The sequence below is a fragment of the Podarcis raffonei genome, chromosome 14 (assembly GCF_027172205.1).
Source record: "Podarcis raffonei isolate rPodRaf1 chromosome 14, rPodRaf1.pri, whole genome shotgun sequence".
In the NCBI taxonomy this organism is placed as follows: Eukaryota; Metazoa; Chordata; class Lepidosauria; order Squamata; family Lacertidae; genus Podarcis; species Podarcis raffonei.
This window is the reverse complement of record NC_070615.1, coordinates 25,726,855-25,750,177: the sequence shown is the minus strand read 5'-3', so window position 1 is coordinate 25,750,177 and position 23,323 is coordinate 25,726,855. Positions and strand designations below refer to the sequence as shown.

The 23,323-nt window shown below is 49.7% G+C and overlaps 1 protein-coding gene across 1 annotated transcript in view; it reads right to left on the bottom strand.

Annotated features, from left to right (window-relative positions):
- The window catches only part of SMAD6 (SMAD family member 6), a 58,558-nt gene that overhangs the window by 2,295 nt on the left and 32,940 nt on the right, over positions 1–23,323 (bottom strand). The gene's annotated exons all lie outside the window — the stretch shown is intronic.

Sequence of the window (23,323 nt, the reverse complement as noted above, 5' to 3'; positions counted from 1 at the left end):
CTCCGCAATGCAGGAATCACAGCTAATCCCAAGAGTCTTCAGGCATCCAACCTGGTGGGCACAAGGCTGGCTAAGATTGATCCAAGGTCCTTGGTACCTTCCAGATGTTTTGGAATCTGCCTCCCACCAGCCCCAGCCAAGATAGCTGTCAAGCGCTGACCAAGGCTGATGTGAGGCAGATTCCAAAACATCTGGATGGCACTAGGCTGGAAGGAGAGTCTGCCAGAGGGCAGTGGAAGGGCCAAGGCAAGTTCAAGCCATCATGACTCCTCTGGAGTCTCAAAGATTCTCACCCACTGCCACCAAAGTTCAGTGAAAATCCACAATCCCCGCCACTTTCTTCCCCGACCAAAAGAGCTGGCTGTCGCCTTCTATTCTGCTTCAAACTACAGTTCAGAAAGAATGCCAGAGATAACCCTGGAGTCTGATAAATATTCCAACCCAAACGTTTTGGAGAATTCCTATGGAAACATTTTCCCGGAACTCTCCAAAATGCTTTCCCTCCTCCTCCAAGGAACTCTGTCGAAGAGATGGGAGCCCCTTCCTTTCTGAAAGTGTCCCCCCCGCCATTTCCCTGGCCAAATGGGGCTCAGCCACTTAGAAATGCCAGGCTTCGATTGGTAAGCAAACATAGAATCAGAAGGCAAACAATGATTCTCTGCCTGCTCCTGCGTGTGGGGACTGGTCTCTCCAGCTCTGGCCGGACTTGGCTCCACCACTGTGGCTGTGCAGCACCAGGCCAGGATTCTCTGCTCAGGGCGGAGCTACGGACCTGGCAAGGAGCTGGTATTCAGCTCCCTGACAATCTATCACAAGACGGCGGCCTCCTGACCCCTCTGCCTTCATACCTTCAAGTCTGATTAACTCGCACACAGGCTGATGCCATCATTTTGCTTGAGAGATTCCATTGACTCACCGGATTTCAAAAAGAGGGGCCTAGTGCCCCTGCCCCGCCCCACTCCACACTGCCCCCACCTTCCCCTTTCATTCTCAAATTTCACTGGCAGGGGAAATATAGACCCCGCTTGCCTGGAGAACAATCTCTGGAACTGTGCAGCTTTGTTAAAAGAGAGTTTTAACTTGAGAGTTGTAACTCTACAATTTTAAAAGGGGAGAAAGGGAAGGGAGGGGGGGTGGAGATAATGGTGCTTTCCCCACCTCTCAGCCAGACAATGCAACAGGCTTAATACAGTGGTACCTCGCAAGACGAATGCCTCGCAAGACGGAAAACTCGCAAGAAGAAAGAGTTTTCCGTTTTTCGAGGTGCTTCGCCAGACGAATTTCCCTATGGGCTTGCTTCGCAAGAAGAAAGCCCATAGGGAAATCTCCGGGGACCTCTTTTAAAATGCTGGCGGTCGGGAGCAAAGACTTTCGCCCACCGCCGGCCTTCAGAAGAGGTCCTGGACCCGGCGGTGGGCAAAAGTCTTTGCTCCCCCCCGCCTGCCTTCAAAAGCCGTTCGGGATAGCGGAGAAACGCGCTGCGCTTCTCCGCTATCCCGGGAAGGCAGGCGGTCAGGAGCAAAGACTTTTGCCCACCGCCGGCCTTCAGAAGAGGTCCTGGACCTCTTCTGAAGGCCGGCGGGGGGCAAAACTCTTTGCTCCCCCCCGCCTGCCTTCCCGGGACAGCGGAGACTTCTCCGCTGTCCTGGGCGATCTTAAAATGCTGGCGGGCGGTAGCGAAGCCTTCGCTGCCGACCCCCAGCATTTTAAAAGCCCCCGGGACAGCGGAGATTTCGCTGCCGCCCGCCAGCATTTTAAAATCGCCCCGGGACAGCGAAGCCTTCGCTGCCGCCCGCCAGCATTTTAAAATCGCCCCGGGACAGCGAAGCCTTCGCTGCCACCCGCCAGCATTTTAAAATCGCCCCGGGACAGCGGAGGCTTCGCTGCCGCCCACCAGCATTTTAAAATTGCCCCGGGACAGTGGAGGCTTTGCTGCCGCCCGCCAGCATTTTAAAATCGCCCCGGGACAGCGGAGAAGTCTCCGCTGTCCCAGGGGCTTTTAAAATGCTGGCGGTCGGCAGCAAAGCCCTCCTGTCCCCGGAGCTTGCGGGGCGGGAGGTGGGGAGAAGGGCTTTTCTTCCCACCGCCAGCCTTCAGAACAGCCTTCTGAAGGCTGGCGGTGGGAAGAAAAGCCCTTGTCCCCCCCCCCCCAGCCTTCAGAAGAGGGACAGACTGTCCCCGGACCTGGTCTGAAGGCGGTTTCCATAGGAACGCATTGATTGATTTTCAATGCATTCCTATGGGAAACCGTGCTTCGCAAGACAAAAAACTCGCAAGAAGAAAAAACTCGCGGAACGAATTAATTTCGTCTTGCGAGGTACCACTGTAATCCGGCTGGTGCAAGAAAATGGTTTCATGTTTTGTCAATCAACCAAGCCCTTGGGGATTCTTAAGAGTAGCAGTCGCGGGGGGGGGGGTGTTCTTTTTTTTTTTTTAAGTGCATACATGAAAACAGCTTTTCTTCTTTGGCTCATTTGCTTGTGTTAATAATTTCCCGATAGTTTGGTACATCAGTTTGCCCTGAGCTGTGATCCCTTTGACGTGGGGTTTATTTGGACAGTTCATGATAAACAAGTGAAACAACAACAAACAAATGGAACACACAGAAAAATGGGAAATGATTTTGTGGGGGTGGGGAACTGCAGAAACACAACAAAGCAGGCCTGGCAGCAACTCCCAAAATTAAATGCATTTAAAAGACAGAGGCTTGAGTGACCTAATTGATTTAAAAGACCTGGGTGACCAGAAAGGGTGAACGAAAAGATGGAAAGTTGGCCCCCAGGAGAACCTCCCTGCACAGACTATTCCAACTGGGGTGCCACTGCTGACGGCTGCCCAGCTGGCTTCATTTAGTGGGGGCCCCCAAAGGTTTGGGTAGCCTAACTATTGCAGAAAGTGACTTTGGCCTGTTCCCAAGTTACCAACAGCAGTGGTTCTCCAAGTGGGTGGTACTGCTCCCTGAGGGGTGGGGTACTGAGGGGGACACTGGAGGTGTAAATGGCTACCAAGACTTCTAAAAGCTGGCACCACTGGACCAAGTTCATCAATGTTGTTGGATTAATTCAATTAAATAGTTTTGACTGGATTTTGAATAAATGCGAAATTCACTGCTGCTGTTTTGAATGTTATTGTGTTGTTATCTTCCTTAGTGAGTCGTGCAGACCACTATTGTGAATAATGCTCTTTATAGGGTAGAGCAGCAGACACTGGGGATGGGTTTAGGGAACCAAGCCTTTGAGAACCACTGGCTTACAGCTTTAAATGAGATAAAGTCAGCACTTTAAAATGATGAGCTGGAAACAGACTGAGGTGGTGATGGGGAGAGAGCAGAGCTGGCGAAGCACAGGTGCTATAAGTCGACCCACTTAATCTCACATCCCTGCTCTGAACCCCTTGCAGTCTCCAGACCTTTCTTAAAGGCTGCCCCATGTATAATGCAAGAGTCTAAACGGGACGTTATCAGAACATGGGGAATAGGAGCCAAGGTATCACCATCCAGGTAAGATGACAGGTTGCAGATCAGCTGATAAAAGCCACGTTGAGCCACAGAGGTCACTTGAGCTACTAATTCCGTTGCTGTATCAATAAACACCTCAAGATGGCAAAGCCATTTTTTTGGGGGGGGAGTGCAACCCCCATCTAGAACAGGCTGCTCACCTGTATATGTGCATATATATATATATGTCTCTCAGTGTGCATGTGTTGATAGATATAATTGTGGAATCTAGAGGAAATAAAAATGTATTCTTTCTAGGAGGAAGGAAAACAAAAGCACCTCAGATTTTCCAGTTTTCCAAAGGAGGTGTCCCTTTGAGACCCAGCACTTAGCCTCCGCTCTGAGGGGAAGGATTCGAAAACCCGAAGGCAGCTTAATTGCCCAACCTTGTGGAGGAAGATGCAGTTCCTGTTGAACTCTGAAACCCATTCAAGGGAAATAACATTGACTGGAGGGATGGGGTGGGGGCGGCGGAAGAGACATGGATGTCACGTAACTTAGGGCTTCCAGCCAGACCCCTGGAACTCGGCCACCTGCCTCCAACCGGTTTGCTTTGGGCTCAGAAAGCAACATGTGGCTTTGTGGTCCTTGCAAAAAATTCCACGGGCAACTTCCTTGTGGGGGGAAAAGGATGTCATTCAGATGTCACCTGATGATAATAAATGCTGAGCCCGTTGGCCAAAAAAAAAGGGGCTTCTCTCCACTTTGACAAACGGTAGCGTTTTCATCCCTGAAAACCATGCAGGATATAAGGGTTGCTTGCAACCTGCCTGGAATAAGACAACTCCCTCCGTCAACTGACATGAAGATCTGGGATGAAGGACACGACTTCCCAGTGTTGTGTAGTTGCTACAGTGCTCTACTAGGACCAGAGTTCATATCTCCACTCTGCCATGAAGCTCACTGGCTGGCCTCGGGCTGGACACCCGCTCTCAACCTAACCCCCCCCCCAATATAGATGGCATTAAAGGAAGCTTAGGGACGCGGGTGGCGCTATGGGTTAAACCACAGAGCCTAGGACTTGCCGATCAGAAGGTCGGCGGTTCAAATCACCACGACGGGGTGAGCTCCCGTTGTTCAGTCCCTGCTCCTGCCAACCTAGCAGTTCAAAAGCACGCCAAAGTGCAAGTAGATAAATAGGTACCGCTCTGGTTTGCCAGAAGCGGCTTAGTCATGCTGGCCACATGACCCGGAAGCTGTACGCCGGCTCCTTCAGCCAATAAAGCGAGATGAGCACCGCAACCCCAGAGTCAGCCATGACTAGACCCAATGGTCAGGGGTCCCTTTACCTTTAAAGGAAGTTTGGACCAATTCATTGAGGAGGAGGCTATCAATGGCTACCAGCCACGATGGCTCTATGCTCTTCAGCAGGGAGAATAATGTTTATGAATACCTGTTGCTGGAAACCACAGGGGCAGAGGGTGTTCCTATGTTCAGGTTCTCCTCATGGGTCTCCCACAGCTATCTGGCTGGCCACCGTGAGAACAGGATGCTGGACTAGCTCAGCCTTGGTCTGAATCCAGCAAGGCTCTGCTTATGTTCTTACTGTTTTTAAAAATAGCAGAGCAGCTCTCAGAGGTATCCTCCAGATTGGACTTCTTACTGTCCGAATCCCCTTTTAATTGACACCACACACAATCCTTGCTTCTTTATTTAATTTTGCCCTGCATTTAGACAACTCTAATTCTCGGCAACAAAGGTCCATATCGTTAAAGCTATGGTTTTCCCAGTAGTGATGTATGGAAGTGAGAGCTGGACCATAAAGAAGGCTGATCGCCAAAGAATTGATGCTTTTGAATTATGGTGCTGGAGGAGACTCTTGAGAGTCCCATGGACTGCAAGAAGATCAAACCTATCCATTCTTAAGGAAATCAGCCCTGAGTGCTCACTGGAAGGACAGATCCTGAAGCTGAGGCTCCAATACTTTGGCCACCTCATGAGAAGAGAAGACTCCCTGGAAAAGACCCTGATGTTGGGAAAGATGGAGGGCACAAGGAGAAGGGGGCGACAGAGGGCGAGATGGTTGGACAGTGTTCTTAAAGCTACAAACATGAGTCTGACCAAACTGTGGGAGGCAGTGGAAGACAGGAGTGCCTGGCGTGCTCTGGTCCATGGGGTCACGAATAGTCGGACACGACTAAACGACTAAACAACAACAACAATTATCGGCAAAGGTAAGTGGGATTCTGGGAACGACTGAGACCCACACACATCAGATGGAGCAAATCTGAATGCTTTGCCTTTCTAGCCTGTGTTTCTTTAAACTACAAAACTTTTGCACAATGTATTCTGATTTTGCTCATCATAAGGCGAATCAAGGGACTGTGCAGGGCATCACATCCCTGCATCCAACCACTCTGAAATTTATTCCGTGACCCTTCTTTTGCTCTAGAGACCATGCTGCATAATTTCTCATTCATAAGGACCAGCCCACGACGAATATCCTCAGTAAGAAGTAGCTGAGTAAGGAAGAAGTAAAATTCCCCCTGCAGAAAATGGTACTCTAAAGCCAGAAAATGTAGTCGTCAACCTCCGCTGCCCCCCTCCCGCATCCTGCCCCAACACTGCTTCGAATCATTTTCATCAAGCCAGTATACTTAAAATACCTCAGCCTTACAAGTTTCAGCTGGAATGCATCACTATAAAACAGAGCTAAACCCTGCCTCCAGAACTATCCCATTACATTAAGAGCTCCAATGGAGAGCTAGGGACTTATCTGGTGGTGGAAAACTTGCAAGAGGCATGGCCTGCAACCAACTCCGCCAGCTCCCTCCCTCCCTCCTCAAAAGCTTTCCCTCCCTCCTTATTTCATTATTATGCAGGAGGCGAGATTGGCGGGTCCCAAGACAGGCGATCCGTGACAGGTTGGGGGGGGCCATTGTTGGAGCAGCGCTTTCACAGCCCCAAACTGCTTGTTTGTACAAGCCAACTCTTCAGAGACATACCTTCGGAGTTAAGTCAGCCGTCAGCTCGCTTTACTCCCCACACCCCTCCCTCGAAAGACCCCTCCCCGCCCCTTTATGTTGCTCCTTAAGGTTGAGTGCATGGGCGGAGGACACACACAGAGAGGGCCCACGGCAATCGTGGTTTCCGTAAGAGCTGCCCCCCAAATTTTGCCAAAGGAAAAAAGTCAAAAGGACTTCAGAGGTACCTCTTGTGGGGCGGGGGGAAACTCAGGGATTATAGGGAAGCCAGAAAGCAAATCTCCCGAGGGTAGGGTTGTCCACACACCCCTAGTTTCAGAAGTGTGGTTACAGGATGGTTTGGCAACGCTGAAATGCTTTGCAAGGCTTCGCATCACTATTACGTTTAAGATCATTGGTGCTTCCACCAACAGATCAGTGCTCTGACAGTAGAGAGACAAGCAACATGTGACTAGAGCAGCCTTCACCAACCTGGTGCCCCCCAGACTACAACTTCCATCATCCCCAGCCAGCTATATGGCACAGGAACTGAGACGCACTGGCCCTTGTGGGCTAATGGGAGTTGTAGTCCGAGACATCCAGGTGGTATCATGTTGGTGAAGGTTGGATTAAACTGTGAGCCTCGGCTGATTGCAGAGGACCCCTTAGCCACAGGAGGGTGTCCCCAACACAATGGATCTGTGCAAACGTTTTATCCTCTGGCCTCAGAGCAGAAGTGGAAAATAACATGCAGTGGTTCTACAAAAACTAAGCACTGCCGTGCTATTTCATTTTTAAAAGACAGAACTCACCAGCTCCTTTTTAAATGCCCTTCTTAGAAAAGCATTCCCCTGCCTGCCCGCTTTTGCTGGCTTTATCTCTCCCTGATCCTTGGAGCGTGGCCCAAAGCCAGCGCTGGTTATTAATTAATCTTGAGGGTGCAAGTTACATTCCTGGCAAGTCTCACCACTTCCTGCACTGGCTGAGGCAGTGGGCATCGTTTGCCCTACGCTTCTGATAATAACGCAACCGCAAGACCTAGCGGAGAACATTCACAGCTTGTTACCCACAACAAAGAAACCCCAAACTCTACAGACTTTTCCCCCACCTTTTGCATTTTCTGATGGAAAGCACACAGGTAAAAACAGGGGAAGGGGGAGAGGCCTTGAAGAGAGGCGTGAGGTTTTACTAGGAATGCCAAAATGGCCTGTGACCACCTGGCGCTCCCCAGACGGTTTAAACTACAACTCCCACAAGTCCCAGCCTGTTTGGGAGCTATAGCCCAAAACATCTGGGAGGCATCAGGCTGGCCTTGAGAGTTTAGAACAGGATGAAGGAAGACAGAGCCTGGGATCAAATCCCCTTTTGGCTGTGGATGTCTCCGGAGGATGCAAGCAACACTTTTAGGCAGGGGTCAGCAACCTTTTCCAGCCGTGGGCCGCTCCACTGTCCCTCAGACCATGTGGTGGGCTGGACTATATTTTGGAAAAAAATATGAACAAATTCCTATGCCCCCCAAATAACCCAGAGATGCATTTTAAATAAAAGCATACATTCTACTCGTGTAAAAACACTAGACAGGCCCCACAAATAACCCAGATATTAATTTTAAATAAAAGGGCACATTCTACTCATGTAAAAACACCAGGCAGGCCCCACAAATAACCCAGAGATGCATTTTAAATAAAAGGACACATTCTACTCATGTAAAAACACGCTGATTCCTGGACCATCCGTGGGCCAGATTGAGAAGGCGAATGGGCCGCATCCAGCCCACGGGCCTTAGGTTGCCTACCCCTGCTCTTAGGCTTTATACTACACCGGCTCACCCTGGAAAATAGCCCATTACAAAAATCCCATCTTCTGCTTGACCGACTTTTTGCCTCTGGTCCTGCCCACTGCTACTCACATGCGGCCCCCAGAAGCTTGCCTGCAAGGGAGTGTGGCCCTCAGGCTGACAGAAGTTCCCTGCCCCCGTAACAGACAAAACACCTCAACAGGCAACCCAGCAAACAGGGAGCCAGGCCACCCCACTGCCAGAATGAAGCTGGGTAGCTGAGATTGTCCAAAAAACTGGCACAACCATCATTACTGAAAATGTAGAGAGACAACATGAAAGCTTGCTGCTCTAAAGAGCTTGTGACATGGATGTGAGCGGCAGATAGGATTTCAATAGCCCCGTAGTCTTGAAAGATCTACATTTGTGGTACAAGACTTTGGCTACTGCAGAAAAAAGTAATACATAAACTGCACATCTCCAGAGGGATGAAGGATCCAGGTTGCTTTTATGTCATCTGGTGGGCAGTGTTAGAAACTCAGGTATATAAGCTAGGTGCCAAATGGCAGCTCAAATCTTGGTTACAATCGCCACACAACGGAATGCCTATTCGCCAGGTGGTTTGACTAAATGACCCCTGGGATCCCTTTCCAACGCTACAATTCTATGATTCTATTATCTCAGCCACATTGTTTGAGTGTAACTTGCTCTTACAACAATTCACTTGTCCCAGTATGCAAGAATGAGAAACACACACACATTTCCACAGTGGAGGTGGAAATGGTATAGACTAAGACATAGGTTTTTAAACTGTGGATGCCAACCTGATGCCCAGAAAGCTCCACGAAGTCGTAACTGGATCTGTGTTAGTAGCAAAATGCGCTTGGCGCCTGGCTAATTTCAAAAACTGCTGGTGGGATTTTATTTCCTATGCTTCGGACTTGGATGCTCAACATTCGCCATCCAAGTCATCTCGGGAAAGAGAGGTGTCTTGATTTGAAACGGCGTGTCGTCATTTCTTTCTCTTATTGTTTTCATTGCTTGCTTGCTTGCTTTGCATACGGTACAATGCTACCGCACTTTGGGGTTGTTAGTACAGTGGTACCTCGGGTTACAGTCGCTACAGGTTACAGACTCCGCTAACCCAAAAACAGTACCTTGGGTTAAGAACTTTGCTTCAGGATAAGAACAGAAATTGCGCCACTGCGGTACGGTGGCAGCGGGAGGCCCCATTAGCTAAAGTGGTGCTTCAGGTTAAGAACAGTTTCAGGTTAAGAACGAACCTCCAGAACGAATTAAGTTGTTAACCAGAGGTACCACTGTAATGGCGATTAAGGAAATTTACAAAAGGAATGACAACAACAACAACAACAACAAACAACAACAACGCAGTGCTATTTTGGATGAGGGCTTTTGCAGGGCTGTGATCCTGTGACCTCAGTGCAGCTTTGGCAGAAGAAGAGGGGTGAACCGAAGGCCTAAGGAAAGCAACCCCTTCCCACACCAAAACCAACACCAGAGGCAAAGGAAAACCAGAAAAGGGGTGTGTGAGAGAGACATCTGATCTGTTTGGCCATTACAAATCGGCAGGGTACATAAAGATCTGTGACGGCATATGTCAAAGTTCTTATTCTCTAAGGTTTATTTCCTTAAGAGGTCCTATCAATTTTTTTTTGGGGGGGGGGAGCAAGAGAAGAGAAGCTAGGCAGGACGTGACAGCCACTTTCTCCCCCCGCACACAGACAGAGTTGGTGGCGGCCATCGCAACACTGTTAGGAACAAAACAAAGCCGGAAACAAAACTGCACGGTTCACATTTTTAAAAAACAGTGCAAGGGGGGGGGGAGCAAGCACACACAAACATGGGATTAAATCAGCCCATCTCTAAGCTGGCACCCTCCAGATGTTTTGGGCTGTGATTCCCATCAACCCCCTCAACATCACGGCAGTGCTGGCAGCGGGGGCTGATGGGAGTCGTGGTCTGGAACATCAGGAGGGCACCAGCTTGGGGAAGGGCTGAGTTGAGTCAACATCTGCAAAAGATATCCCCACCGAACCAAAGAGCAGGATTTCATTAAGTAAATTGCAACTTGGCACAAATTCTGCAAGAAAATAAGGGGTGGGGGGAAGCCACAGTCAAGCCTGTAATTTAAGCCCCGCTTTCAGGGTGATGGCATGACTGCAACAGACTCCGGCTTCCAAGCTGACTTGAAATAAAATAACCGCCTGCCCCCCCTCCCTGGCTCCTGCAAGCTCCACCTCAACGAACCACAATGTTTGCAGGTAATTATAACATTAGGAAGAGCCTCCCTGCTGGGGAGATAAAAAAGAGAGACCGGAAAGCAAAGAGAGAGGATGGAGGTCCCGTCTCTCCAAAGCCGCCATTGCCATCTGAAACAAATTTACCAAGTGACCAGGAGTGTAACTCTCTGGGGAGAAGCTTTTGACCACAGGGGTGAGCTCCAGAGTTGCTCAGCTCAGCAGCCTGCCCAAAAGCACACAAAAACGGAGTGTGCAAAAGAGAGTCAGCAAGGGCTGAAACGGTAGTCCAGGAGCCAGAAGCAGGTGTGCAAACAGGACATTGAAGCCCAGGTTCAATTACTCTCCTCAAGCCCCAACCACACTGGAAACAGAATTAGTTTGCTGCAAGCCGAGAAGGCGGTTTGATAATGCTTTCCATCAGTCTGGTTGCTTCTTTCAAGGCAGTTGTGACAAAACTGGATGCAATCCCTTCCAGTGACTCAGCAGTGTGCAAATGCTCCCCTCCAAAAGACCAGGAGGAACCTCACCAAAGGAAAATCACACACACACACAAACACACAAAACAATGCCACCTAAAAATAAACCAACTCGCTATCAGCTCATTGCCTGCTGCTAGTGGGCATGCTTTATTGCTTCAACCCTGGCAGAAGATTTCAGCTCTCCCAAAGTTAACAAAAACAACCTTCCAACTTTCTGAGTTAAATGCAAAATTGGTAGGGGAAAAAGAAGGAGCAGCAGCAGCCCACATCACCAATTATTTGCTTAGACTGGGCTTGGCTTCTTGCAATTTTCCTGGCACTTAAGACTACAGTCTGTTATTTTGGAAGGCTCTCCACTGTATACAGAGCTCAGAAACCAGCAAGCTGACTTCCTCCGTGGTCTAAACATCCGCATGCCGTCCCTAGCTGGATAAAACTGTGCACTTCAGGAAACAGCACAAGAACCCTCAGTAATTCTCTGTGCAGAGAACAAACAGGCATCACCAAGAAAGCAAAAGCAAGATTTCTAAAGCAGAGCCTTTCTGTGATCCATTCAACAGGGGGTTGTGATTGGGACACAAGCCATTTTATCCAGCTTCCAGAATATTATCTATTTCACCCACTGGATGCCTGAGGATCTCAGCATCACTCCTCAAATGAACAAGCACCTGACCCTTATGATTGCAGAGATGAGTTTGTTAGGTGGGGTGCAGTGGCGTAGCGTGGGGGGTGCAGGGGGGGCTGGCCGCACCGGGCGCAACATCTGGGGGGGCGCGCTCGCCACCTCCGGAGTTGCCGAAGAGCCTCGGGCGCAGGCTATAGCAGAGCCCCATGTCTCGGGAAGGAGGAAGCCCCGGCCATGGGCGCTGCCCCCAGATGGTGCAGCAGGAGCCAGGCGGCGAAGGGGAGCCCGGGGGAGTGGAGGCGCCGCGGGGACACGGCTCGGGAGCTGCCGCTGAGGAGCCAGAACATCGTCCCCGGGAGGAGAGGAGGAGCGGTGGCGGTGGCGGCTGCTACTGCAAAGCAGGGAGAGAAGGAGGCGGCGGCGGCGGGGAGCCGGGCAGGGAAGTTGCTGCTGGGGATGAAGAGGCGGCGGTGGCGGGAGGTGGACTTCTTTCCCTCTCTGGTGCTGCTGCTGTGAGGCGCTTGCCAGCCCACCGGCCCCTCCTGAGCGGGATATGGGTGGGCGGACGGGGTGGGTGGGGGAGAGGCGCTGGGCCCGCCTCGTGCCCTGACAGGAGCCGCCACTGCGCCCGCAGGCGCCCTTGACGCAGCGCTCCTCATGCCGCCTCGAGAGGCGTTGGGGGGCAGCAAGACTCCGCCGGGCCCCGCCCCTCACTCCGCGCTCGGCTTCAGGGCTGTCTTGCGAGGGGGCGGCGGGAAAAGGCTCTGAGGAGAACCTCGCTCGCTGTCCCGCGTCGCTTTTCCTCACGTCGTTTTCCCTTTCCCTTGAGGGGACGGGGAGGTGAAGGGAGCCCACCTTCCTCCTCGCACGTGGCTAGTCGTCGGTGGAGGTAGAGAAACCACGCACATTAGATATTCTTCATCATCATCATCATCATCATCATGGTTTGAAATTTAAGACTCCCCCACCAAGGAAAAGGCACTTTCTTGCCCTGCCCGTGGACCAGGAGGTCATGGCGGGCGAGGCCTTCAGCAGCGGGGCCCTTATTTGCGCTGCCAGCCTGACCTTCACCCTCTTACATATAGAGAGGAAAGGAGACACGGAGGTGCAAAGGCTTGCGGGGCAGAAGTAAGCCCCGCTGAGTTCATCAGGGGTGCCAACGTGAATACAGTATGATATTGGGGGGGGGGAGGCAGGTAAGCCCCGCCCTGCATAGTTGATCACATTGGCAATGCCCATCAACTGGGGGACTGGCCCCCTCAAATGTTTTATTGGGGGGCCTGAAGCAGTGGCGTAGCGTGGGGGTGCAGGGGAGGCGCGCTCGCACTCGAGTGCTAAAATCCACGGGTTAGGGGGCGCAAATTACTTGCCTTGCCCTGGGTGCTGACAACCCACGCTACGCCACTGGTGGGGTGGCCCAAGGAGCCTGAGTCCTGGATCTTTTGCTCTGGGCCCTAGATGTGTTGCCTCTTCCTACTTTTGGGAGGGGGGGGAGCCTCTACCTAAACATCTTATTAGGGCATCCAATGAAGCTGAATGTAGGAAGATTCAGAGCATAGAAGGGAGGGGGAACTTCATCACACAGAGCATAGCTCAACTATGGAACTCACTCCTACAGGAGGTAATGAAGGCCATACCTTGCACTGCTTGAAAAGAGGGTTAGATAGATTCTCAGAGGATAAGGGAATCAATGGTTACTAGCCATGGTGTCTATGCTCTCCCTTCACTATCTGAGGAGGTGTGCCTCTGAATGCCAGTTCCTGGGAAATTCGGGTGGGGAGAGTGGCTGTTGCACTCAGGTCCCGCTTGCAAGCTTCCCACTGGAGTATTGGGTTGGCCACTGTGAGAACAGGACACTGGACTAGATGGGCCATTGGCCTGATATCACAGGTTTCCTCTTAAGTTCTTAAAAGCTATTGGGTAACCCACACAGTTCAATCACAGAGCCCATACTTTGCATGCAGAAAGTCTCCCTTTTAATTTGCATTCTCTTCCGTTTCCCTTCTAAGGAAATTAGAAGGCAATTTCAAACATTTACAGGACTCGTGACTTGAACCGGACTTTTGGAGAGGCATCTAAGCGACAGAGGATACTTCTCTTTTAACAGCTTTTCCTCTCCTTCTTAGAGTCATCAGCCCACCATTATCCTCTAAATTCCCCTCCTCCTCTTCTGATGTGCCACTTTGCAACAGAAGGTGCTCTCCATAAATCAATAAAGTGCTAACATTTTCCGCCGATGCCAAATGAGATCTTAAGTCTAATAAAACACAGCTGAGTGTTTTATTTGATCTGACTAATTACTCCACACTTGCTCTTGTGGAAAGTAGTGTTCAGGATTACTAAATTTTGGGTTGGTACTGATGAAACTATTGCCCCTGACTGGGGCTGGTGGGAGTTCTGGTGCAAAACATCTGGAGGGCACCAGGTTGGGAGATGCTGTTGTGACGGGAAAGAATGAAGCATGCTTAATGGATAGGGAAAATGGAGACCATTTCATAAAGCAAAGAGAAGAGAACTCTTAACTCCTAATCTGAATTTGCATGGTACAAATCCAAATACAGTGGTACCTCGGGTTGCAGACGCTTCAGGTTACAAGATTTCGGGTTGCACACCGCGCTTAACCCGGAAGTACCAGAATGGGTTACTTCCAGGTTTTGGTGCTCGCGCAGAAGCACCAAATTGCAACCCGCATGTGCGGCACTGTGAGTTGCGAACGTGCCGCACGGATCATGTTCGCAACCTGAGGTTCCACTGTATGCAAAGTGCAGCTGACTGAGCATCATTCATGGAACAGATCTTTGGTGATAGGCAATCTGCAAGTGTGAAGGATCCTTTTGCCTGTAAATGTGAAAGGAAAAGCCTGTTTGGATGTTCCTTTTTTGCTATGTGACCTTAAAAAACAAACCCTCTCATCAGGGCTAATACCATGTTCTGTCACTAGATGTCACTATTCTTAGTTTATAATTTGTCTACGCTTTTCTCTAGCACAGAAACAGAAGGAAAATGTACAGCAAAGCCTTGATACACTAGCATAAATTTATTCCATTTGCAGAAATGTGGGTCTGCAGGTAGCAGAATCTGGACTTTGGTATGGATTGAGAGAATATTTAATAAGCAGGGATAACTGAATGGAAAAACCCGACTCTTATTTCAATGGTCCTTTAATTTTTACATTCCCTGTTGTGTTTGCCCTCACAACTAGCCCTGTGAAGTAGGTCATGGCTACTTAGGTTCCCCATCCCCCGATGAGGAACTGATACAGTGACCTGCGTAAAGCCACATAGCAAGACTACTGCGGATGTAAGGCTTGCATTGCAGTCTGTCAGATTTGTCCATTACATCAGGGTACTGGCCAGCTATCATTTTCTGCCTGGTTGATAAACAGTGTGAGTCCCAATTTAGGTCCAACGTTTCTCAAGTCACTCAACCTATTTCTTTGTGAGCTTGCCAGAGGCATCTGGTAGGCCACTGTGAGAACAGGATGCCGGCCTAGATGAGTCTTTGGCCTGATTCAGCAACCAGCCTCTTATGTTCATTTATACCACCATCTGAGAGGGCAGGAATTGGGTCCTCTGTTTGCAGAGCAATTTCAACAGGACTGGAAAATGTAACTGGCTGTTTGCAAAGGAAAACACACACACACCTCACAGCCTCTCCCTCCAACTCAGACTAGAGAACCTCTGAATGTCCCAAAACGGTTTCCAAAACCGGGTACCTTCCAAAGAAAACCATTCAGATGCGGCAGGGGCCATGAGGTTACCACAATATATTAAAAATAACAACAACTAGCAGTGCCCTGAGAAATGCAAGGAATGCGGGAACATTGGAATGATTTAGCAGGAGAAAACATTATGGGAGTGCAGGACTTAAATGCAGCCTTCCCTCCGCAGAGCCCATGCGTTTGAAATGCCTTCCAAATCGCCACTGACATTCCTCATGCACCATCATCTCACAGCGATACAAAGTCATATTCTGCAGGGCAAATAAACACGTTTCCTCTCTCCCCGCAACCCCTTTCTTCAATCTCAGCTTTTAAAATAAAATAAAAAGGCTCATTTTTTAAGCTTTATGACTCTGCTCCACTTGCAAGAAAGGAACGGTCCTTGGTGCCCCTGCTCAGAACTGCTGACATTTCAGGGGAATGAAATGACCGGGCAAATTACTGCGAAGTCCCCAGGGCTTTCCAGATGGAAACTGCACTCGTTGCCGACGTGTTTGGAGGTGCAGAGTCTTTTTTTCCCCTTTGACGGAAGCGAGGGCTCCCGGTAATGGAAAAAAGGAGTCCGGTCTGTCACTTCGTCACTTCACGGTCCTGTGGCAAAGTGCAGGGGGGCTGCGGCCACCTAGGGCTGGTGGGGAAGGAGAGGGGCACTGGAAATTGCCTGAAACCAATTCCTGCACAAGGAAACTTCCAGAGGGGGCGAGAACTGCATTAGCGTCAACTATAATGAAGGGGCTTGCAAGCACACGTTCCTTGAGCACTTTGGCCTGGCCAAAATGCGTCCTTGGAAAGTGAAAATGCCTCTCATTTTCCTGGATGGAGGTTGAAGAGGTGTGTTTGTGGCTTGTGCAGAAACCACTGGCCTTTGCGTGCCTGCAATCCAGCCTATTATGCAAAGGGTAGGGGGCACGTCCATGGATAGAACCCACTTTCGCCAATGACATGTGGCCCCAAAAAAGTTCCCTATGAAGAGATGTGGCCCTTCCCGTCCCCTGGGAGATGCTTTTATGGTTCCCAGAGTCCAGTTCAGCAGCTGCAACGCTTACACAGAAGGTAACTTTAAACGTACGGAGACCCCAAACCCCACCACTGCCGGGTCAAAGGCAGCACAGCTATGGAAGGGTGAAGGGGAACCAATGGAGTTTATTCCCTGTGAACTCCAGTAAGCAATGGCAGAGGCACTGGGCTGGGCTGGTGGGGCAGAAGACAGGGAGTCTGAGAGTAGGTAGCACCAGAGCAACTAAGTCCAGTTTTGTCCTCACTGTTAAAATCTACAAGTGCGACACCTGGAATGAAGAGGGAGGAACAGGGCTGAGCGATATCAGGTTTTCAATGTTGTGAAGCATCACCAGCTAATCATTGCGATACATCACCATGTTGAAAAGGAAAGAACACTTCCGCTGGCCTTGAAAGGCACCAGGGTGAAGTCACTGCTGCCAACACCTGGCGCAGGGATGAAGGAGGCAGCTCGCCCACTCGGTCGGAGAAGCTAAGGCAACAGCTGGCAAGTCCCACTCGCAATATACTGCTGGGTCAAAATACCATTGCGATCTGGCCCTCAAACCTGGATGATGTATCAATACATTGCCCAAGCCTAGGGAGGAAACTGGCAGACAGGGCCACCCCCTGGTCAGTAAGTGAGTGGCTGGCTGAGGGCAGGCTGAGGTCAGTGGGGCAGGGCCCCATTTGCCCCAGTGGACCTGCCTCCACGATGCACAGTGAATATGCGAGCACAAGAGTTCCCTGCCAAATGTTAGCACAAGCTAATCAAGACCACCAGACCCCTGGAGTCCTTATGGCCTTGAGGCAGGCCTCTCCAAGGTTGCTTTGTCCCAATACGGGCAAGAAAGGTTCTCAGAGAATGTGTAGTCTATTGGGTCCAAAATTAGCCTCTGGAAAGATCTGTGTTTGGGTTGTTCCCAAAACTACTCAGCCTGTCCTGAAAAGATAGCGGAGCTAACAGCTCCGACCATGACTGAAGGCCTACCAAGTGCGTTTGTATAAATTTCAGGAAGTACTTTAAACATTTACACAACAAGTCATTTAAAGAGAAACCTGTTATGTCTCAAAAATGCAACCGCTAATCATTCTGGAGTTACCATCGGTCATTTCAGGCTTCCTTCCCCCGGAATATCTCCTTTTCAAGGACAGAAAATAAAGAATTGCTAAGGAATCTTCCTTTCTGGGCTTGAAACCTAACAATCTATATTCACAATGAGCCCTATAGGAGCCTCCAAGACAGATTTTGCCAACCTGTTGCCCTCTATGTGTTTTGGATGACACCTCCCATCACAACAACAGCTGGGTCTGGTGGAAGCTGTGGTCCAGAACATCTGGAAGGCACCAGAGTGCTAAGAACAGCTGCTCCTTGGAATCAAGAAACATCAAAACCTGCTTGCGGGTTCCTGTTTCTCTGGCCCTGGAGACTATATCAGAGAAGGGCATTCATCCATTCTTGCACGCTTTATAGAATTTGCAACTTATTCAATCTCCTGCTTCTTTCCACAGGAGGGGAGCAGCCTGGGGTGCTGCAATTTGACCAGAATACTGCAAAGAAAAGAAGATGGACAGAGAGGAGGACCAACGGTCTGGATGCTGGGTAAAGGCAAAAAATAGCCCCGTTTCACGATTTCCTTAGAAACTAAGAAACGTATGTGGCTGCAGGTTCCAAGCTTCTAGCAGGGCCCAATGTGGGGCAAGAGAATGTGAGAAAAGCCTTAGCGCTGGATCAGGCCAAGAACCCCTTCATAGTCCAGCATCTTGTTCTCACAGTGGCCAACTAGGTGCCCCAATGGGAAGCCCCCACTGTACTTTCCAGAACCTCCAGGCCTGCCGGTTACTGGGCCTAGCAGAGTCTGACTGGGCAAGGAATGGGCTCTCCTCTTTGGGGTCACAACTTCCTATCTGCTAGGCCCATCTGTCCTGACAGTGGAGGTAGAGCCACCGATGATAAAATTTTGTTTCATCCTTTAAAGCTATTCCCATTTGCTACCATCACTACAACATCCAGGAGTGAATTCCGTACGTAGCATAACAACCAATTTACTAGGATCTACTGACAGTCATCGAGTAGATGTTTATAGGATGAATTCCACCGGGAAACCCCATTAAGCCTTAACCAGAGAGCTTCAGCTGGCCGTAATGCAACCTTCAGCTTTTAACAGGGAATACGGAGCATCTCGCAAAGTGGTGCCGCCAAGGAAATGGCTAGACCTGAAGTAAGAACCTCATCAAAGAAAAGGAAATGCGTGCCCAGCCTCTGCTTGATCATTTGCCTAACTCTCTTGACTTCCACCTGCAGTACTCTTCCCCAAAAAATGAGCAAAACTTGAAAGCCTCCACATCACATCATTCACTTGCAAGGAGGGCCCATCAGCTACGCTGGCATTCCAGCTGATGACATCATCGTAAAAGGAAGAAATCTGATTTCCGCCAGGGGGGAAACTAAGCAACCCTCAAAACAATCATCTGCACCCCAACTTTTAGGCAGCTGTTCTGCTTCCTCCATCAGGCTTTGTCTCAGGACAGTGTTCATTAACAGGGTGCCCTTCACGTGCAGAACCAACCAAAATGTCACAAAGTAAGTGAGCATGCTTTTGAGATCTCCAGAACCCTTCATCAGGCCGGATTCTGAACAAAACAGTTTTCAGTATCAAAACTGGTGAAATAGGGGTGGGTGGGTCCCAAAGCAAGTTTTTAGTATTTAAAAGAGGAGCAAGAGCGATGACAGCGAAACGAACTACCTCGCAAGGTAGCTGGGCTCTCCTTCATTGGAGGTTTTTAAACAGAGGCTGGACAGCCATTTGTCAGGGATTCTTCAGCTGTGATTCCTGTATTGCAGGGGGTTGGACCAGATGACCTTTTGGGGTCCCCCTCCATCTCTTACAATTCCAAGTTTCCACTACCGGAAGACAGGACACAAATCAACCCAGGAAACAAACATTTCTGCATAAAGCAACTTGTCATCCAGGAGTGCCGTCTCCCAAAATGACGCTGAGGAATTTTAGCATCTCATTGCTCCACCGGGGCTTGCTCCTCAAAATCTGGTGCCACTTCTAAATATTTCAGACATTCTTCCAGCCATGGAAATTAGGGTTGTTGATGGAGGTGCCAGACTTGGGGTGGGGGGAGAGCATACAAACAGCAACTCAGCATGCCAACATACAAATAACGCACCCTGGACCCTACAGATTTCCCATTAAAAATATGAACCAAATCTTTGGACACAGAGATGCTGGGGGGCTGGCTATACTCCAGCCCCACCAATATACGCCCAATGTTTATGATGTGCAACAGGGAAATGGAAAGACCCACAGAGAGTTCACGTTATCAAAAGCACAGCCAAAAACATGAGACAGGTAATCCTCTTCTGAATGAACGAAGCTCGATTAGAGATAATGAAATATAGAAACGCACATCCTCCTCCAAGTATTACATCACCATCGATTTTTAGATAGCTGGAATCTCCCGCTGATGGATTCATAGCCAGCTCCTCCCTACCAATCAATTTACAACTGCTGCAAGGTTGCTGAAACGCTGCCTCATTTTCTACTTTTTTTTTCCTTTTATGAAGCCAGGATGGCTGCTCGTATATGCAAATGCGGTGCCGAAATCCACAAAAGATTCCAGCGCGCGCAAAATACCGCTTTGGGAATTCACGTTACGCCCCAGGCAACATGTGTTTACATTAATGTGAATGGGGGAAAGGCACTCACAGAGGGGAGGGAGGGGTGGAGAGCGCATGAAAACAGTGAGCATTTCAAAAGCAACAGACCCAGGAGCAGAGAGCCGAGGAGGCTAGGAGCGCCGAAAAAGGCCGCCGGGCAGCATTAAGGAACAAGCGAGGAACATGCAGCAGCAGAAACAAATGCCAATTCCAACTCCGCCAGGCCCCTCTCTGCGCGCAGAGTTTTGCTCCTGCCTTCGAGGGGAAAACTCATTTTCATAACCAGCTGTTTTTAATTGTGCATTCTTCGCAGCATGCCTAAATAAGTGGGGGGGGATGGAAAGAACGCAGGGCTGACGGGGGTTTGTAGGGTTGGCGGGAGGGTGGGGGAAGAAGAAAGATCAGGGCTTTAAATAATTCTGGGCCGACTTAGACAAAAGTTGAGTGGGCTAGAACGACGCAGGATTTGCCACTCCGGCCCTGTGAAAAGAAATATCCCAATCTGCAAGCTCTTTTCTGGCAGTCTTGGCACAATTATCCTCACTTAAGAAGAAGAGAGGGCTCAGCGTCAGCATACTTAAGAACATGAGCAGCAACACAGCTATAGGACTCGACTCCCTCCCTCCAGAGCCCCAGAACACAAAATGGCTGCCACTGGAGGAGCAGAAGGTCTTGCCGATACCGGCTGCCTCCTCTACCCAAGAGAAAAGAACAACCGAATTGATCAAGAGGATGGAGAGACTGTCCTATGAGGAAAGGTTGCAGCACTTGGGACTTTTTTACTTTAGAGAAAAAGGTAGGAAGAAACGACATAACACAAGTTTACAAAATTATACCTGGTATGGCGAAAGCGGGCCCAGAAAAGTTTTGTCCCTCTCTCCTAACATTTCATTACATTACACAACATTACAGCTCATGAGAATCCAGTGAAGCTAAATGTTGGACAATCCAGGGCAGGAAAAAGATCGTTAAACTATGGAACTCTCTCCCACAGGAGGCAGGGATGGCCACCAGCTTGGATGGCTTTAAAAAAGGAGTAGGCAAATTCATGGAGGACAAGACTATCAATGGCTGCCAACAACAATATGGCTATGCTTTGCCTTCAGAGTCAGAGGCAGCAATGCTTCTGAATCCCAGTTGCTGGAAACGCCAGAAGGGGGAAAAGCTCTTGTGCTCAGTTCCTGCTTGCGAGTTTCACACAGGCATCTGGTTGGCCGCTGTGAGAACAGGATGCTGGACTAGACGGGCCACTGGCCTGGTCCAGCAGGCTCTTCTCATGTACAGTGGTACCTCGGGTTACAGATGCTTCAGGTTACAGATGCTTTAGGTTACAGACTCCGCTAACCCAGAAATAGTACCTTGGGTTAAGAACTTTGCTTCAGGAAGAGAACAGAAATTGTGTGGCAGCGGGAGGCCCCATTAGCTAAAGTGGTACCTTAGGTTAAGAACAGTTTCAGGTAAGAACGGACCTCCAGAACGAATTAAGTTCTTAACCCAAGGTACCACTGTACTTATGACTTTGCACCAATCTATTAGCAACAAGAACCAGGAAGAACGGCAGAGGGCACATAACAGACTAAATCACATTTCTTAGAGCTAATGGCTCCCAGTTGTGGCATCTGGTTGGGGTAGGGAGAAATAACCAACAACTCAATGACAGGAGTCACCAGGAAGTCAGAACATTCTGGCCAATAACATTATTTTATTTTGTACATTTACCAGCCACCTGTCTAATGTCAAGAACCGCCCCCCCCCCGGGTGGGTAAACCCATGGGGTTGCCCATCCAGCCACTGACCAGGCCCAGACCTGCTTAGCTTCATCAAGGTGGTGGCTTCATGAGCATTCAGACCACATCCTATCATGGGGTGGGGGAGCAAAGAAGCAAGGTGTTTGGAAAGGGTTTCGGTCCAGAGACTGGCCAGCTAACAAAAATAATGCTGGATAATTTCAAAATGGATCCCTATGTTTTCTTAGACACTCATAAATCTTTCGGTATCTGCCACCAAAGCCACCTCCTTTGGGATAATCTCAACTTCCCTGAGAAGAGATGTGAGGGGCTAACCCAGATTTCACCAACCTGGCGCCTTTCCTGATGTTGCTGAACTACAATTCCCATCAGCCCCTGCCAGCACAGTCAATGGCCAAGGGTGATGAGAGTTGTAGTCCAAAACTGCCTGGCGAGCGCCAGATTTGTCGCCTGCATAACAGTGATTTGCGAAAGGCCAGTTTGTGAACCCACAACCCAAGATAGCCTTCACAAGGAACAACTCCTAAGAACATAGAAGCCCTGCGTCTTGGAAGCAAGAAGGAGCAGCTCTCTCAAGCTCTCTCAGTCGAACGCCAGGCACCTCTGCCCAGATTGCTTTGCATTCAAGAAGGAGCCTTGGCTGTTCCAAACACAGCTGAATCCAATTTCAGATCACCAGATTCATATCGGTGGCGCTGAAATGGAAAACACTAAGGGCATTCTCAAGTATGTGTGGCTGCAACAATCTGAAAACTTTTATATATATATATAAAAGGGGGGGGGGGAACGTATCCAGAGGAATTGCATGAAATGTTTCTACCAATAAACAAGCCACGTACTTTCGCATACCTCTGTTGAGGTTGGCCTTTGGTGACAGGGAGAAGGCTGAGAGAGACATGGGAGGGGGGGACACACTTAGAATGGGGGTCTTGGAAAATAAATCCGAACAGCTGGAAGGCATCGATGTGAAGGATTCTGCACTTCCAAAACCCACGCAAATGCACTTGTTGCAGAATTCCAGAAAAGCACCTCCGCTGTCCTTTTCTGAGTTTTCTAATGACTGAAAAGAACATGCTTCTTGTTCCTACATGTGCAAAGGTCACATTAAAACAGGGGTCAGCAAGGTTTACCTCGCCTGGGCCAGTTCACTCCTGCAGAGATCACTTTGTGGGCGGAATGCGTCTGTGCAGACGCGATGTCCGGCGCTGTGGAAGAGAGTCCCTGCTCCACGCTGCACCACTTTAGTGCAGCGCACAGGGACTCGCCAAGTGGGCGGCTCAGCTCGGGGGCAGCTCATGGGCCGTTTAAACGACCCCAGTGGGCCAATGGGCCGCAGGTTGCCAACCCCTGCATTAAAACCTCACAAGCAAAAGTTTGACGATTTCTTCGTAGCTCTAGTTGGAGGCTCCCCAAGGCAGTAGGACTGTCAAGTTCAGTTCTACCCATAACTCCCACTACTCAGCACCCCTCACAAGACTGAAGAACAGAAGATGTGCCTGCTGGATCTAGTCCATCATCCTGTTCTCGTAGTGGCCTTCCAGATGCCCATTATGGGAAACCTACAAGCAGCACCTGAGTACAAGAGGAGTCTCCCCTCCCACTCTTCCCAGCAGCTGGTATTCAGAAGCATTCCTGATTTTAAGCACT